This window comes from Catharus ustulatus, chromosome 7, assembly GCF_009819885.2.
Source record: "Catharus ustulatus isolate bCatUst1 chromosome 7, bCatUst1.pri.v2, whole genome shotgun sequence".
In the NCBI taxonomy this organism is placed as follows: domain Eukaryota; kingdom Metazoa; phylum Chordata; class Aves; order Passeriformes; family Turdidae; genus Catharus; species Catharus ustulatus.
Genome location: NC_046227.1, coordinates 31,657,262 through 31,673,940, shown reverse-complemented (window position 1 = coordinate 31,673,940; position 16,679 = coordinate 31,657,262). Strand labels below are relative to the sequence as shown.

The 16,679-nt window shown below is 38.8% G+C and overlaps 1 protein-coding gene across 1 annotated transcript in view; it reads left to right on the top strand.

The window, feature by feature from the left end:
• LOC116998787 (inactive dipeptidyl peptidase 10-like) overlaps positions 1-16,679 on the top strand; it is a 241,969-nt gene that overhangs the window by 31,571 nt on the left and 193,719 nt on the right.

Below are 16,679 nucleotides of genomic sequence, written 5' to 3'. Positions count from 1 at the left end.
TGTGTTTTATACATCCATTAAATCACATCCACTAAATTACAGAATGTACTTCTTTTGGAAGAAATTACATATTTGGGTAACTTTCCACTGTCAGAAGACTTTTCATCTCTGAGTTGGGTGGCTGTTCTGAAATGGCATGAGCCCATTTTCAGACAAATCATCTTTGATTCACCACTTGGGCACAGAGCTCTCGCTGGCTGTTTTGGGGCCCTGTGAACCTTTCCCAGGTGAGAGGTGGTGTCTACCCCATTTCTTAGTCCATCCCTGCATCACTTGAGTTTTCTGTGCTGTGACTTAATTACTGATTCCCACATGTGCAGGATGGCTGATCCTCTTTAAGTCTTCTAAGCTTTGTAAATAAGGAATGATTCTAGGCAGGTAGACAGATCTGCTCTGATTATACAGTGGGATAATCAGCCCAGAAATCTGTGTTAGCTCAAAACCAGTTTTGAACTGATGTTCACATTTGCTTTTAGGCTTTCCATTTTGTTTTTTTGAAGGACGCTGTCCAGGTGGTGTAAGGTAGGTTTGCATGGTTCTGTGTGCAGGTATTAAAGTGCAGGGAAATTAAAATGCAGTGCTTTTCATAGTACTTTAAATTGATTAGGACTTGAGTAGGACTGTTGGTACTGATTTAAAATAAGTCATCTCCATTGAAATAAAGAGACTTAATTAGGTGCTATTAAAAGCATCACCCTGAGAAACTGCTGAGGACTTTAGAGTAGATCTGAGATCCATCTGTGGTTCTGCATGATTAATTCAAAATGGGTGAACCCTTACAAAGCACCTACAGTACAGAGTACACACTCAAAATCAGTAATTCACGTTAAAAAGAAAGAAGCTGATTGCCTATAAACATAAATTATTTTTATCCTCTTTTATGATTACAAAATGGTTCACCTCTGAAGTTTTTGTGAAGCTCTTCTATTTTGGGGGAAATTTTTTTAAAATTCTAACCTTATTGGGTTACAGCAGAGTCCATGCTCAAAGCTGATACTCAAAATTCATTTCAAGATAATGACTTGTCTTCAGGTGTAATTTTTACCCTTGATTTGAACCTGTGGCATTTGCTCAAGGTCAATCCACAATTTATTTGCATTTTTTAAATCTCCTTTTATTTACCATTTTGAAGTTTTGGTTGTTGCTGTGGAAAGGTGAAGGAATATCATCTTTCTATGTTGTTTGTGCTAATGTTAATGTATTTTAGTTAGGCAAATGTTCATTGTGGGCGAATAAAGTTTTAGTATAAAGTTGTATTTCCTTGTAAAGACTGCAAAGACCCGTATTGTGCTTCCTTCATTCAAGAAATACAACATTAGCTCAAAAGAGCAGGTTGATAGAAAAGAGTTTGGTCTACAACAGCAGAGAATTGTGAGGATTTCATTTGATTGGCAGCACTGCTTGTTTTAGGCAAATCCTTTTTGATGTGAGCTAATAGATGTTGCAGCATTAAATCCTGGAGCTTATCAGGTGTTTGGAGAGAGTGAAAATTGTCTGTGCATTGTGCATTGTGTGCCTGAGGCACTGCAGAGGTGCAGGAGGTGCTGAAGGCTCTGAGAGCTCGGGGTGATTCCCATGGGAGCACTGGGGGCACATCCCTGTGGACAAACCCCCAGGTCAGCCTGGCCTCTGCTGGAGGAGCTGAAACAATCTCACAGGTCCCAAGGCATTATGACTTTGAAGATCATTAAAATGATGTCAGGATCTTACTATTTAATATTTTTCAAAAATAAAATTTATTTTGACCATGAATTACCTTCACAACACAGCATTGCATGTAAATAGGGTAATTTTAATTTTTTTAATATAGTCCTTTTCAAAGAGAGCTCTGTGTGCTTATATATGTTTAGAAATGTTAGAAATTATTCCTATGGCCACAGACATTTGATAAAGCAGAGTGATTCAGCTTTACCTTTGCAATTCTTAATGGTCACTATAGTTAACAGAACTACTCATACCTCTAGACAGTAAAACTAATGCATAGAAAATGAGAATTGTGGAAGGGAAGAGATAGAGTTATATGGTGTCTGTAAAATGTGTTGCTGGTAAAGATGAGAGGCAGTGTAGAGCTTTTAAAGAAAAGGAGTGAATTTAAACTTTCTTCTTTCAGTGTTAGAGGTAACAAAACCAAGAGTAAGTGTAGAATAATGGGCTAAAATGGGAGGGGATGAAATTTCAGTCATCTGCTAAAGCAAATTATTCCAGTTTTACCAAACAGAATAAAAAAAAAGAATTTCTGAAGGAACTGAGTGGTAATAAGGATTTTAGTATTTCAAAGAGAAGTCTTAAGACAGTAGTGTCAATTTTCAAAAGGCTGAATAGATACTCCTGAACTCAGTTATTGTAAAGCAGCAGGTATGACTCTGAGAATTATTAAAAACTACTGCTAGTAATTGCAACTGAGGTGGTTTTTTTTGATGCCTCATTTGTGAAGAATTGAGTAGACCAGGATTGTGATGTTCCTGAGTCTTTCTTCTGGGTGACTTCTGTGGCAAAATGACAAAATGAAAAACCTTCTGAGGACTTAGGAAATGAGTCAAAAAAACCCTTAAAATAGTGCCAAATTAATTTTATTATATTGGTTTTATTCTGCTGAGATGGACAAGCACTCATTGTTAAAGCAAAAACTTACACTACTCTGAAATACAATACAAAGTGATTGCTGTTCTCAGTCTACTGAAAACTTTCCAAAATGCTGTGTTTTCCTGAAGCTTTAGGCACCTGCACTTGCCAGTCTTACAAAATTTTGAGTTTCTGAATGTATGTGTTTTACCTTCTAAAGTTTTTTTCCCCTGAATTTCCCATTCTTTTGGTGTAGGAAAACCATGATAACAGTTTGGATATAGATGTGGACAGAAGTCTGACAATTAAGATGGAAAGCTTGTAAATAAGAATAATATAAAAAAAAAGTTGGAATGCACTACATAGTCACATTTTGCCTCTCTTCATTTTTAGATAATCGTGGTGCTTCTGTGATGGAAATTTTCCATACTCCATGTATTTTATTCTCCTTTGACCTTGTATCATCTCTGTCACCTGGTACATTAAACAGCAGTCAGGTTCAGAGCCACTCATAACTGATAAAGGACTAAATGAAGTTTTACCCATCCTGTGATTATCAGTCTAATTTTCAGGTGTGAAAATTACTGTTGTAATCTCAGAAGACAGTGACCCATAAAAGGTGTATGATTGAAAATCAGATCTATAATTGAAAATGTGATCATTGTTTCTTTAAACCCACGTTGCTGTGCTGGTGCCAGCTGGCAGTACCTGGATGTGCCCTTGATTAGCTGTCACTGCCTGCTCAGGCACAGGCATCAGGATGGATGTGGGTCATGGAGATACTCTCCTTTGAGATGAGAGAGGCCTTATTAGAATTTATTTTTTTTTCATAAGAACAGAAGGAAGGGATCACAGGGGAGGGAGAGATGTGCGTGGTTACCGGTGCTGTTGGAGCTCTGTGAATTTCCACTTTTCCTCATCTTCTCCACTCTTATCTGGCAAGGATTTCAGAAACTGGGCATTTAAGCCACAATTACAGTAATTTCACGATTATAAGCCGCACCATTTTGACTAAAATTTTGGTCCAAACCCAAAGTGCGGCTTATAATCAGGTGCGGCTTATATATGGACAAAGAACGAAAAGTTGCTGTTTTAGTTTGGAGGACAGGTGTCTGCTGAGAAAGGCAGGAGCTTCTCTTTGAAATGGAGAATGTAACACCCCTCCCTCCAAATTATAATTTTGAAATCAAGGGGCTTTGGGGCAAAGATATGGGAATTAGGAATAACAGTTCTTTACTTGGGAAATTAAAATAGAAATACAGTACTACAAAGAAACAAACTCCAAACCCTGACACAGTCAGAGTACAACCTGACACCCGTCAGGCAGGGTGTTGGCAGCAGTCCCATTCCATGGTGGCTGCATCCTCCTGCAGTGACAGATGTGATTCAGTTGAAGCAGTGCTCCTGTACAAGGTGCAGTTTCCCTCCGGAGCTCCAGTGGTGATGTGGAGAAATCCGGTTTTCCTCTGGAGTCCAGTGGAGAAAGGGGCTCCCTTAGTGTCCCAAACCCTCTGTTTTTATCTTGGTAAGAAATGTTGGGCTCTTCCCCCTGGCTGGAGCAACTCCCAATGGGATGCAGTAATTTTATCAGTCACACAGTGGGACTCAATGGCCATGAGCAGAAAATGACTGGCTGGAGGAAGGATGGGTTGTGAAAAGATAAAGAACAATGCCCTGCCTGGTTTCAATGGATGGCCCATTAGCAGAATATTTCCCACTGAGATAAGGATCACTGTCCCCACCTGGTCTCAACAGATGGTGATAGAACAGATACCTTTTATCACACTCTGTATTGCAATGTGCGGCTTATAATCAGGTGTGGTTTGTAATCGTGAAGTTACTGTAGTTTTCCTGATGATTTCTTCCACTCACCTGCCTAATTACAGACACTGGTGGAGTCTGCAAACCCACCTGGCTGCAGTTGGAATTGCCCCTTCAGTGTGGAGCACAGGCTTGGGGAGATGTGCAGCCCCAAGAGGAGCTGCCAGGGATTATTGTGGGCCCTTTCCTCAGGAAGGCATTGATTTAATTCTAACATCCTGCAACACTATCTCAAATTGTATGCTGAATAATATGTTTTTCTTTTCTTTGTAACCTTCACATTAATGCAGTGATTACTGAGTGGCTGGAAGAACTGGAATGACTCTCATTTTTTTTTAAACAGCTTATGCCCTTTTCTTGCTTGGTATGTTTAAATATTTGAAGTTGCAGCTTTAAAATAAATTATTGACAAAAACATCAAGAGTTTCTTTCGTTACTCACTTGCAGGGTTACCTAAATATGCAACTAATCACCACAGGGAGTGCATAAAAACCAGAAAATAAAACATTCTTACTGCAGTGTCTTGCAGTGTGTTGGCTACTGATGCAGATACATTCAGAGAAGGGTGGTGCATTGGGGGTAGATAATGAGTGGTAGTGAGACAGCTTTTGGATAAACTGCAATTTTTGATTCCCACTTTGGAAAGAGTACCCAGAAGAATTATTTTGTATATTTTTAGTAGTTTCTTGTTTCAGAAGTTGACATATACAGTTACTGTTGTTGCAGTTGTACACTGCAAAATTCTTCATTACCCTCTTGGATGTTTTCAGATGTCTGCTATTTTTATTAATTTTTCCCATTCTTAAAAAAACAACAATCCAGCTTTCTGCTTGTAGTAAGAAGTAAGCACTCCTCCTAAATGCTCAGAATAAAATTACACAGGTAATAAAATTATCAAGTCAAAATGTCCGACTTCAATTCTGTTGCAAAATCCTGTTTGCAGTGTGTAATGCAAATAGAACAATGTAGGCATACTCCCCTTCTAGGGGAAGTAATGGAATAATTGCTAGCAGAACATTTTTCCCTAGGTCAGAAGAACATTTACTACATTCCATCTATGGTTCATAAGCAACCATATTGATATATTTTAATTAGGAACAATTTTAACAATGTAGATATGCAGTTGTTATACTAGATTAGAAACTTCCAATTCTTTTCCTGTAAGATGTATTGCTTCAATTTCTCTTGTTGCATCATGCTGAAACATCATGTAATTAAAGCATCATGGTTCTTTTCAGAATATTCTCTTGTAGACAGGTAGCCTTGGTGAACTGATGAGATTAATACTTTTATCTCACTTTCAAATATGTGAAAAGTGATGGTTTTTGCTCTCAAAGGCTCCTGTAGAAAGCACTGATGGAAATAGTGCTCCATCATCAAATATGACTGATTGGATTTTAGAAGCTGAGCTTTTTACTGATGTTAATTTTCATGACAAAATAATTAGAAAAAAAACCACAATTGTCCCTCAACCAAGTCTGGGTGAGCAGACTGTGCACAGAAAAATGCCTTGGGGTCCTCTGTTGCTGAGAGTGTGATGGAGTGATTTGTAAGGCTTGTGATGAGCAGTAACACTGGGGACAGAGGTGAGGAAATACCAGATTTTCAACCAGCTGCTCCATCAGACCAGCTTGGGTCCAAGTCAGCTCTAGCCACTGCTGGTTTGTTGCTTTCTGCTCTCTCTTTTTTTTTTTTTTTTTTTTTTTTTTTTTTTTTTTTTTTTCCTATGTATTCTGATTGAGTAGGTGGAGAAGTAAGAAAGGATGGAGTGCAGTCGCTGGGCTTTGTTTTCCCACCCAAGGTGCTGCACAAGAACTGCTTTAGTGCTGGTTTTTATTTTCAACACCCTGTTCCCAGCAGGGGATCTGGCTGCACATCTCCCCATGCTGTTGCTTCCTCCAAGAGCCGCTGCAGTCAGAAATCCTGGGCACAGCCAGCTGCTGGTTTGTCACTTGGTGTGTGGCAGGTCAGCTTCCTAGTTTTAATATTCCTCAAATTTTGGATCCTGTGGGAACAGCTAGAGCTGCCTGAAGTTGCAGTCTCAGAAGTTGTTTTATAGCTGCTTCCAGAAAATTTCTTAAGTTGTTTACACAAAGGAGCCAGGGATGTAAAAGATTATTCAGTGACTCAGGAGGAAATAAGGAACATCCAGTGCTGTGAGCTGCAGAAAACAGGAAGAAACCCCACAGGTATAAAATCAACACAAAATGTGAAGAAGGATATTTTCCTGAAAAAGTCAGGTATTAACTACACAAACACTTTTGTTACAGTTTCCTTTCTGTAAATTAGCTAAAATATAATTATTGGCAAGTTTCCATCAGTTTGAAAATACATTTGTTAATCACTGCCACTTATCTGTGATAAAACGCAGACTTCTGGTCCGTGGGTGGTTTGTTTGCTTTAATTTGTGGGGCTTTTGGTTTTTTTTCCCCCTGTTTTTTCTCTGAAAGTGATTTGTATTTTATGAACATTCAAGATTACCTGTGAACCCATTTTTGCATGGCATAAATATGGGAAAATTCCTTTTGAGGTTTATTAATTAAATTATTCAGTTTAGTTGGCCATATAGGTCTAGTTTCTGACTTCTAGCAGCTTGAGTACACACTGAATATGTTTATTCATTCTTGTTAAGAGCTAAGTAAGTATGTAGAAAAAGGAAATGAAGGTTGATACTTTTAAAATTATTAATATGGGGAATCATGGAGTATCACAAGAATCCATTTTATTTAGGGACTATAGTATAAAAAAAAGCCACAGTGTCTCAGAGCCCACCACCTTCATTTGGGTCCAATATTTGCCTCCAGACATTTCAGTAGGTGCTGTTGAAATGGATCTGAAGGAATTATCTGGCTCTTATGTTAAAGCTCAGAGCCAAGGAGAGGTTTTGAGCTGAGTGCCTGTTGTGAGTAGTGGATCTGCTGGAAAATTCAGTGTCAGGGCTGCTTGGGAATTTTCACATTGGTATGACAGCTCTGCCAAAAGCAGGTACCCACTTCAGAATTGGTGAGATCTTTCTCTTCCATCTCTGTTTATCAGGACTCTAATTATAAGTCTTCTAACTTTTAAATGGCAGGAAACCCAAAATAAATTTGATAATATATGTTTTATAGAGATCATCCTTGCCTTATTTGTAACTAGAGTCAGACAGAAAGAAGACATTTACTCTGGAGGAAATGAAAGGTGCCATTAATTTCTTTCTCTAAGTCAAAACTCCTAGTTTGGATGGGGTTCTGCTAAGATTTCTAATATAGTGATATGCTCTCACCTTTATTAGTAGAAATATTAAAGCATATATGGAGTACTTGACAACATCACAGCTTTTCTTGGCACTTATATTAGGGATTATTTATCCCTACAATCAGTGGTTCATTTGAGTTGCTCCTTAGAATGTCCAGGCTTTGCTGGAGCAGTCCTTAGTGTATCTTATTTATTTGGTTTTCAGTAAAAAGAGCACTGAAAAGTTTGCCAGTAGGAGCACCTTGACTCTTATTGGGTGGCTCACATTTCCCAAAGAAAAATAATGGATAAAGGGCCTTTGAGGTGTGTTTTGTAGGTAGGTTTGGCCATTAGGTAAAATGGCTATCCAGGGAAAGAAAAGCTGGATTTTTACATTATCTGGAAGTATACTGAAAAAAAATCAATTAATCTGGTAAAACAGCCAAGAAATTCCTGATGTTTTTTTCCTCTGAGTACTAAATTTGCTTTTTAATTGAGTGGAATATATGTAAAGGGATGATTTTGATACCCATTGTCATTCTATAAATGCTTTTTTATAACTCTATATGTGTGCAGGAGTGCTGGAACAGTGTGATGTTCTTAGTGCTGTGAGGACTTACACTGGTTTTAAGTGAAATGTGATCTTGGCCCTGCTGGGTCACTATACATATTAACTCTGTATAATGTAGCATAATGTGTTAAATCTACAAATTTCCTGATCACTTCTCTGGTCTTTTTTCTCCTAAAAAGTGTAGGAGAAACCCATATCTTTATTTCTGATCATAGAACCATAGATCATATTCTACTGCTTTAAATAGAATTCCATTCCCTGGAAAAACAGGTAATTTAATGGTGAAGCAGACTGGGAAAAATGAAATGATAAATTTCCAATTAGAGTCCAGTGATACTGACTGAGTAATTTTACTTGCTGTAATTTTGTTGACAAATATTTACATAAAGAGTTCCTGGTTTCCTATTCTTACCTGAGCTTGGGAAACTCATGCAGCATTTTACTGCTTTAGATCCCTCTAAACACAGAGATTGTGTTTGTGTTCCCTTTTCTGGTACTGACAGTCCTTGGTTTATTTACATTTTTATTTATTTATAGCAATGTTGCCTTGAATAATATTTACCTGTATATCTGTTCAGTGATATGTACATGTGTGTACATATGGATGTGCACACAGAGTCATTAAGGCACATTTGGATTTAAATTACTTGTTTTATTTGCATGTAATTTATATGTAAATCTGAAAACAAATAGGAAAATATTGATGTGAATTTCCAAAATAACCTTTACAAATCTTTTCCACAGTTTGATAAATCCTGATTTAATCTCACTGGTCTAAAACAAAAGTTTCTGCCAGATCTATTGTCCAGGACTCTTAAATGGCATAAAATTAAGCATATGTACAGATACCTGACCAGTGAGAAACTCCAAAAGCCAATTTTATTTTTTCTAATCTAACAGTGGACTTACTTGAAAGTCATGCACCTGGGCAGTTTTGTACCATTAAAAATAAGGGCACTGTGTTAAATTTAAATTGTAAAATTACGTGGCATAGATCTGAACATGACTTTATGGCATTGCTGCAGTTTGGTGACCTTTGTGTTTATCTAACCTTCAGTGAACTGTGGTTTTGTGTTGTCAAACAGATCTGCTTATTAATGCTGGAATTGTTGATGTCATTCTTAAAAATCATCTCTTATGGGACCTTGCCAATATACCACGAAATAAAAATACATGTTAAAGCCTTTTTTTTTTTTTTTAATGCAATCAGGCAAAGTATAACCTTGTTTCTGAGCAATTCAAAGTACAAATTTCAGCAAACAAATTTTTTGTATCTGTAGAAAGATCTATAGGTATGCAACATAGTCTGTATTAATCTATTTTTAAATCCATTTTTCTTGAGATAAGTTATTTTACTTGGTTGGGGGATTTTTCTTTAATGTGATAAGAATGGGAGACATATTTTCCTATCTTGTGACATTTCAGTAAAGTTGGGATCAATAGGAATATGTGAAAATACCTTTTTGGCCATAAATGGCTGTGCCAGTGTTTATACAGACTTCTTGTGTTACATCTAGCAGCCTGGATAACATTGTGTTTATTCCTGCTGCTTTGCCATCTTTTCTGTCCTGGGCCTGCCTTTCTTTAGTAAAATGCTTCTAAGAATTTTCTTTAATTATGGCAAATGAGCTGTTGATTTCTTGTAGGTGCTAATGGTGCATGGGCTCACTGAAATGAGCTGCTTGCTTTATTTCCATGTAATCTCTCAGGCAGTCCTCAAGATACAGAGATGGCTTTTCCTAATCAGGCAAAAATCTCATTAGCTTCCAGAGGAGACTGGTGTGAGGATAAGAACAAATAGCATGGTGTGGAGCTTTGGTGTGGTGAAGACACGAGGAACAGAACCTGAAGTCAGAGCAGAGCTGTTGGTGAGCCTCAGCCCCCAGAGGAGTGGGAGACTCCTCTGGGCAGCCTTCTGTCTGGAGCTGAGATTTGCGGGGCAGGCTGGAGTCATGTTTAATTACAGTAATTTCACGATTATAAGCCGCACTTCTGGGTGTTGGCAACTGTCTTGGGTTACAATACAGAGTGTGATAAAAGGTATCTGTTCTATCACCATCTGTTGAGGGTGGGGGCAGTGATCCTTATCTCAATGGCAGATATTCTGCTAATGGGCCATCCATTGAAACCAGGCAGGGCATTGTTCTTTATCTTTTCACAACCCATCCTTCCTCCAGCCAGTCATTTTCTGCTCATGGCCATTGAGTCCCACTGTGGGACTGATAAAATTACTGCATCCCATTGGGAGTTGCTCCAACCAGGGGGAAGAGCCCAACATTTCTTACCAAGATAAAAACAGAGGTTTTGGGACACTAAGGGAGCCCCTTTCTCCACTGGACTCCAGAGGAAAACCGGATTTCTCCACATCACCACTGGAGCTCTGGAGGGAAACTGCACCTTGTACAGGAGCACTGCTCCAACTGAGCCACATCTGTCACTGCAGGAGGATGCAGCCACCATGGAATGGGACTGCTGCCAACACCCTGCCTGACAGGGTGTCAGGTTGTACTCTGACTTTGTCAGGGTTTGGAGTTTGTTTCTTTGTAGTATTGTATTTCTATTTTAATTTCCCTAGAAATGAACTGTTATTCTAATTCCCATATCATTGCCTGAGAGCCCCTTGATTTCAAAATTATAATAATTTGGAGAGAGGGGGTTTACATTCTCCATTTCAAAGAAGAAGTTCCTGCCTTTCTCAGCAGACACCTGTCCTCCAAACTAAAACAGCAACTTTTCACTCTTTGTCCCTATATAAACCGCACCAGATTATAAACTGCACTTTGGGTTCGGACCAAAATTTTAGTCAAAATTATAATAGTTTATAATAGTGAATCCCCATAGGTGGCTTCCTGTGGCTTTCGTGTCCCTCCTTACTTCAGAGTCTCAAGACACTTCCTCATGTCTTGTCAGAACTTTTTTATTCTCCCCAACTCTCCAAGTATTTCTGCTGGACTGGAAGGAAAGAGTACAGGATTTTTACTCTTGAAACTTTGTTAGAAACAAACTATAAAAGATTGTGAACACAGGATGAAAAGGGATAACAGCTCTTAAATCCTGAGGCTCAGTGGAGTTACCTCTGGTGCTGGCCTTGCACCTCTTCATCGGAGTGCTCTGCATTCAACTCAGCTTCTGAAAGCCTGAGGAGCTCCCTCACCTGCTGCAGCTTGTCTCTGCATTGTCACTGCTCCTTTTTTCAGATCCAAACCACTTCTGTCATCCATTGTTACTTTATTCAAGCCTCCTTCTGCCCCAGCTACTCAGCAGTGCTTATGACAGCATTTTCCATGGCCTGCGTTTTCCATGGTTTCTTTATTACTGAGCACTGTGATAGTTGACTTTCCCCCTCCCTGTATGAATGCTACTGTGTTAGCTAAAAAAATACAGATGGCCACAGATTTTCACTTGTGCAGGTGTCACACTGTTTTGGTCAGTTGTGCTGACCCATCTCTGCTTTTGTATTTATTACATGCAGGAATAATGACCTAAGGTTTAAACTCTTCTGCTGTGATTAGACTTTGAAAAACGACTTCAAAAGAATGCTTAAGAAGTTAAGAAGTTAAGCTTTTACTTGTCTAGTGTAATAGCTAGAGTGTAATAGCTCATTGTTTTTGAGTAAGTGTTACAAGGTACACTGAAAAATGAGTGGGAAGATGTGGAATGTATTCTTAATGCTGGCCATAATACATTAAATAGATTCCATAAATATTTCTGGTCCTTTTTTTGTGAGTTGTTGACAACACTGTTCCAAAATACCCCAGTTCATGAATGGGCACTTGCAGGTCCAAGGAGAAAATCTCTCTGCTTAGAGCAAAAAATGACCAAGCTGAAAGAAAACACAAAATGTTTTTTAAGGGTAATAACCAGTGTGAGTGATCAACACTTCTTAGAATGACTTATACGTGCACATTTGTTTTAGTTTATTTTTACTGATGAGGGGTGGGTTGGGTTTGTTTTAGTTGTTTTGGTCTGGGTTTGTTTTCAGTTTGGCTCTGTAAAAGGAGGGCTTTGTTCTACCAGTGCAGCCCAAAGAAATAAAAATATGAAGGCAGATTGTTCCCATATCCAAACCCTGCACCTGTTCTGAGCAGGGTAATTGCTAACAAGCTGCTCTCTTTTTAAAATGCCAGTTATCCATAGAGCTGACAGAATCCTGCATTCCTCTGGAAGTGGCATTTTACAGACACTCTGAAAAAGAAGTGCCAATGTTTTCATGAATAAAGATATTGACCGGGGAAGGCAATTGTGTGACCATAATCATTGGGACAAGAACTGTAGCAACAGGATCTTATAACACAGTGGATTGTAAAGGGATTGTAGAGGGATGAAAATGATAGGTACTTATGCAAATGGATTAGAACTATCCTGTGCCACTTTGTGGATCTGTCTTTTAATCTCTCTTGCAATCTAGGCCACGGCATTAGTCAAAAACAGCTGGAAAGGAATGGACACAATCACTTAATCACAAAATCAGAAGGCTTGCTGGGGTAATTTCCCTTCAAATAGCACAGTGCAAACCCAGGGCAGGTAGTACTTAATATCAGTTGCAAGCCCAGCTCTATAAAGTACTGTGCAAAGACTGCAATCTTTCTATTATAAGTGTATTGAGTCTGTCTTTTAAGACACCTGAAATGTGACATGAAATTATTCGTCTTTTTTCCATTTGTCAGCTTTTCTTTATGTTTGGGGAATGCAAATGGCAAGAGTTTAATGAAATGATATTGTTGTGATTACATCTGAGCTGCAGAGTGAGACTCATTCTCATTCCTACTGCAAAGCAAATTATGTTTGCTTTTCCTACTCTAATGCACTTTGCCCCTGAAATTCTTGCCAAAATGAGGGAGGGCTGTGATTCTCCTTAGTGCTTTTCTCTGTAGGCTTTGTCCTGGTGACAGAACAACATTAAAAAAAAAAAAAAATAAAAAAAAGAAAAAAGAAAAAGAGACAGAAGAAAGCAGATGATTTATTCAAGGTATCAAAAGATGCCATGCTGGCAGGAGCTGCTACAGCCCCAAATTGCTACAGCCCAAATCTGCTACAGCCCAAAGCTCCTCCAAGATCTTTCACCTGCCTCAACACAAAACCAGGCAAGCACCAGACACTGTTGGAGCTCAGTGCTGATGGTTTTGTGTTCCAAATAACCCCAGTCCAGGGATGAACACCAATGTGCATCTGCAGACCTGGGCTGTCAGGGCACATCAGCCTGGTAAGGTTCACTCTGAACTGCAGAATCTCTGCTTTCAGTTTGAGCTGAACCCAGCAGCAATAATTAAAACTTGAATTCTTTTTCTTAACTTTTATGGAGAAATACCTATTTTCCCACCATTTATCAGCTGGGCTGATGCAGCATGGGCAGGAGCTCTGTGAGAAAAAGCAGTTTGGTTAAATGCCAGCTCTCAGGGTTAGCTTGTCTCTGAAAGTTTGGGTTTCACTTCTTCTTCCAAAGGAGATGCTGCATTTTAACTACCCAATTTCTTCTGGAAAGTCTGGTAGTCTTCAGCCAGTGCCCTTCCACATGCCTGCTTCCACCAGGCATTCTCCTGGTGCTTCTGGCTTGATTTCCATGGTGGAACACACAAAGAATTTTCCAAGAAATCCAGAAAATGTTGTTAGAGTAATTCAGAAACCTGACTTATTAATGCAGCATATTATGCCAATATTTTCTGACCATTTGTTCTTTTACAACAACCTTAGTTGTACACACTTGCTGTAAAAATTATGTCTTAAAGACTTTTTATCCTCATTGATTAACAATAAAACTGTGAGTTGATAAGCTTTAGGAAGGAAGCTGTTTTATTTTTTTGTTTTGTTTTGTTTTTCTGGTTATGCTGCTTACAAGAAAGATTGTAAGTTTATTCAGGCAGAAATATGGAAATGTTTGAAAGTTTTTTGTGTATATTCTACTATGTCTCTTAATTCTTAGTGATTCTTTTTCTCAAATCAATATCCCCTATATTACTTAAAATACATGCTTGTATTTTTGTGTCAAGGGATAAAAAATATTTTTATATAAAATGAATCTAACTGAATTTATTTAATTTTTAAATTTCTATTGTAATGAGAACTTGGGTCAGGTCTTTTTACAGCCTTGTGTAATACAAGCTATTATGGAGGCATAATTTTTTATTCTAAATATGAAACATCTGTGTAAGAATGTTTATTTCATTCGAAAATAGAGAATGGGACTGAATGAGACTACAGCCTTCTAGGACAGGGTCACAGCACTGGTCTATCAGGGAAAAGCAAGTGCCATGGACTTGTGCAAGGCTCCTGGCACTGTCCCACATGACATCCTTGGGACCTGACAGGCTGGAGAGATGAGCTGTGCTCAACAAGGCCAAGTGCAAAGCCCTGCATGTGGGTTGTGGCAATTCCCACATGATGGCAGAGGATGGATTGAGAGCAGCCCAAGCAGAAGGGTGTGGGGGCGCTGGTGAATGAGAAACTCAGCAATGTGCACTTGCAGCACAGAGCTGCATCCTGGGCTCATCCAGAGCTGGGGAGGGAGGGGATTCTGCCTTCCTGTTCTGGTGAGACCCCACCTGTAGAACTGCATCCAGCTCCAGGGTAAGAAGGGAGTGGATGCTGTTGGAGGGAGTCCAGAGGAGGTCACAAAGATGCTCAGAGGGCTGGAGCACCTCTGCTGCAGAGAGAACTGGAGCTGTTCAGCCTGGAGTAGCAAAAGCTCTGTGAAAAGTTTGGAGCACCTTCCAGTGCCTAAAGGGGTTACAGGAGAGCTGGAGAAGGAGTTTTACAAGGGCTTGTAGTGACAGGACAAGGGAGAATGACTTCACACTGAAAGGGGCAAGCTTACATGAGACATAAATTCCTCACTGTGAGGGTGTGGCACTGGAACAGGCTCTGGGAGAAGCTCTGGCTTTCCTGACTGTGTTCAAAGTCTGGATGGGCTTTGAGCAAGCTGGTCTAGTGAGGAGACAGGGTTGGACTGAGCTTATCTATAAGATTCCTTCCAACCCAAACCATTTATGATTTTGTCCATAAATTGTGATATTCAAAGCCATGTCTTGCTGCTGCTTAAAAGATTTTCATGCCTGTAGTGAATCAGTTCATCATCAGCCTGTGAACTGTGTTTGGAGATGGACTACATATTTAGAAAACAGCTACACATTTAGAAAGGAGAGAGAAAGATGCTTCAGCCTATTTGAATTATAGTTGCTTTGTGGATTTTCTGGATATATATGATTTCAGCATTTCCCTCTGAAATTTGTGTTGCAGTGGCAAGTGGGATTTAGCATAGAGGGATGCAGAAGGGTTGAAATGACTCAGGTTTTCCTCTGACAGCCTCAGCCTGGCCTCCCTCCCACAGCCTCTGCAGGTTTTTGGTTTAGCCTTTCTTCTGGTTGCTGCTGCAGGATTAGCAAACTCCTTAATGCTGTTAATACTGTATCTCACATATGGTATGTGCTTTTGTCAGAGCAGTGCTTTAGGGGTCTTTTCAACAGAGGTTGAGTGGAGACAATCACAGAAACTTTAGGATTTGTTCTTTGGTTGCATGCATTGAGATCTGATGGTGAGTGCTTGTAAGCTCTTGGTAAATGTGGTCTTTAGCATTTGGCAGCAGGAGCCATTGGAATCTCTAACATTGGTGTACAGTGGTTTTGTGCATGCAATGTTTCATTTTTCTCTTTTTAGCTATGTTTTAGTAAGGTATTACTCAATCACAAATTACATTCAGAAATGTGTATTACTTGAGGATTGTTTTTGGCAACAATGCAATTAAATGGTTTGTGAAAAAGCTACTATAAATAATGAGAAAACTTGCAGTTGTATTATTCTTTGCGCAGCCATTTTCTGATTCATTAGAGTTAGACTGTAAAATCCATAATAACATTATAGGTAGTGTTCTGTATAAACCACCATATTCAAGAGTATTTTTTCAAACCACATTAATAAAAAGCCTGTTTAGAAGATTAAATCCTTAAATCTCCATCTGTTCCTGCATTGTTGTCATGTCCCAGTTAGCAGATAGTTATGGGGAAACTACATGGTGTCAAAAGCTTCTCATTGTAAGGCTCTCTGTGATGTTTCCTCTTGAATGCCTCTATCTTCTTATCACTCAGAAATCACAGCTTCTGCCTTGCCAGTGATGCACAGTCCAAAGATCTATTTAACTGCTTTTTGCTTATGGCCATTTTGAAAAGCAGTGCGAGGCTAAAAATATTTTATTGTTGAAGAACTGAAGCTTACACTGGTTTAAAACTTTGTAGGTTACAGTCCAAGAGTTGCATTGGTTAGCATCAAAAAAGTTAATTGGAGATGCTCTCAATAGTGGCTGTGCTATGAATTCACTTTATTATAGTATTTTTTCTAATATTTCATCAAATATTGTTTGTGTACCCTAACTTCATAAATGTCTTACAAGAATGTCTTACAAGAATGTTATCACTCAATATCAAAACATCATCATGACCTTTAATATTTTCTAATACAATAATTGGATGCAAATTATAATTTTTATCCAAATATTAAAATCTAGTATCTTAATTTGAGA